A 2,414-nucleotide genomic window follows, 5' to 3' on the forward strand; every position below is an offset into this window, starting at 1 on the left:
GAAAATGTGTCTCTTGGCTACTGACGTAATTTCCATCTTTCCTATAACATTGAGATATGTCTTAAAAATTGCATATTCTGATAGTAGTTCCTGTTTTTCAAAGGTCACTTATATCACATTTCTAAATATGTTGATGATTGAGCTTAAACACCAGGGGATGATTCTTGTAAAGACTTTGTCCATTCAGTCTCTATTTCTCTCTGCTTCCCGAAGGAAATCAAATCATAAGAAATATTTAAGTCTCTGGTCACATATGTCACTGTTTCATAAGTGGCTTCTGTATTTATGTTCCTAAAAAAAGGGATTCATCACCCCTGAATTACTCTATGAAGTGTTACATCCAAAGCATACAAAAGTCAATTCAAGCCTTCTGAATATCATTACTAGGTTTTGCATCAGGCCTTAAAGTTGTTTATTGGAAACAAAAGTATCCCTGTATGCCTGGGGTTTTGGTTGAAAGCCATTGAACTTGTTCATTATGAATAATTTAATAATGTGAATGTCAGGTTTTTTACTTTCAATTCCAGATACATATCAAAGAGTTCTTGAAATGCTATTTACTCATTTTATTCCCACCTCCCTTACTGTTACACATTGCAGCCCAAAGGGACTGTCAAGTATATATACAGCAAACCTAGGCAGTACACACAACATCTATATGTTATTCAGCTGTTTTCTTAATAGCTTGTAGCATTTTCCCTGAGCTGTTAATGGAACTGTCTGTGTACTAGCTCAGCCAGATCAAAAAGCATCAGTAGGTACAAAAGCTGTCTTCTGGTTGTCTTTCCTTCTCTGCCAGATCATCTCTGTTTTCTCAGGAAATAAAAGATGAAAAATTCTCAAAACTCTATCTGTGATTTGGTATACTCATCTGTAAAAAAAATATAACACCTCATAGGTCTCAGTCATAATTAGCAATGCAATTTTCAGATGGTTTAGCTAGAATCCTCCTTTACTGAAAGTCTTGAAACATTTTAAAAGGTTTTGGGTTTTCATTATTACTCTTGAGATGAAAAAAAAAAATATCCCATCTCAACAGATAAGTGGTTTCATATTGCTTTCAAGACAGTGTTTTCTTTAGGAAAGAAACAGAAGACCATCAGTTTGCATTGTTCAAGCAACAGAAATATGTTGTTGTGAACCTTTCTTGCTGGACTATTGCTGTGATGACTATTTAGTTACACGATTTAGTCATGCGATATTCCTCTCTGGACTCATCTGAAAACAACAATATAATATTTTAAGGACAGAATTATAAGCAAACCTACCTGAAAATAGTAAGGATGCCTGGCAGTGAAGAGCACACCTATTTACATCACCTTTGAAGGTAGCTGAAAGTATTAGGCTGTGAAGAGTGAAGAAAGTTTCCAACACACCTGGAATATTCTTTGTTTTGGGACTATTGGATCCCAAATGTTGAACTAGCATAAAGAGGCCTTCACTGGATACCCATTATTCCACTATTTAAGACTTGAACACTGGAACCCTGAGGAATTCTTAATCTCTCTCATTCTTGCAGTTTCTAAAAGAGTAAATGTTCATTTGCTTTTGATGCTCAGAACCAATGTAGATTACTAAATAAGAAGAACAGAATTGGCATCAGATATCCAGAAACTCTTAGAGTTCTAGTGTTAGGCATAACAAAGTCAGAGCTTCACTGTCTACTTCTTTTCAAGCCAGAAAGGAAATACTATTACATATAATGATGCCTAACTGTATTCAACATGACAGGACACAGATAACTTCATGAACTGCACAAGTATGCAAAATACGAATACAGATGTAAGCCCTCCTAAAGAGGGAGTCACACATATATGGGAACTTCAGGTTTTGGCTTTTTCTTCTGCAAACTTTCCATAATCTACAGGACTTTTATCTTTTGAGTAAGTCAGTGACAGGTATTAATATTTGAAAGTATTATTTTTGCCTATGGACATTGGATTCACCTTATTTGGTAGGTAAATGTACCACCTATGCGGATGGTATGGAATGCATTGAAACAGAATTCTGACAACAGGATAATATTTCTGATTTTAATAGTAAGCTGATGGGTTGCCCCAGTGACACTTTTCACTCTCTTCTCCTTCAGTTTCCCACTCAGAGAAAGGGAATAACTGTATTGACTTCATTTAATAAAGCACTTAGAATCAATATTAATTTATTCATATGAATAAATTATGAAAAAATAAATAAGCTTGTAACAATAAATTCTTTGGGGGTTGTTCAGCCTGGAGAAGACTCCAGGGAGATCTTTCAATACTTAAAAGAGTGCCTGTAAGATGTGGACAGACTTTTTAGCAGAGCCTGTTGTGGTAGAACAAGGAGTAATTATTTTAAACTAAAAGAGAGTAGATTTACGCTAGATACAAAGAAGGATTTTTTTTTTTTTTTTTTTTTTTTTTCAATGGGGGGGG

This window comes from Antrostomus carolinensis, unplaced genomic scaffold (genome assembly GCF_000700745.2).
Source record: "Antrostomus carolinensis isolate BGI_N321 unplaced genomic scaffold, ASM70074v2 scaffold16961, whole genome shotgun sequence".
Taxonomy (NCBI): domain Eukaryota; kingdom Metazoa; phylum Chordata; class Aves; order Caprimulgiformes; family Caprimulgidae; genus Antrostomus; species Antrostomus carolinensis.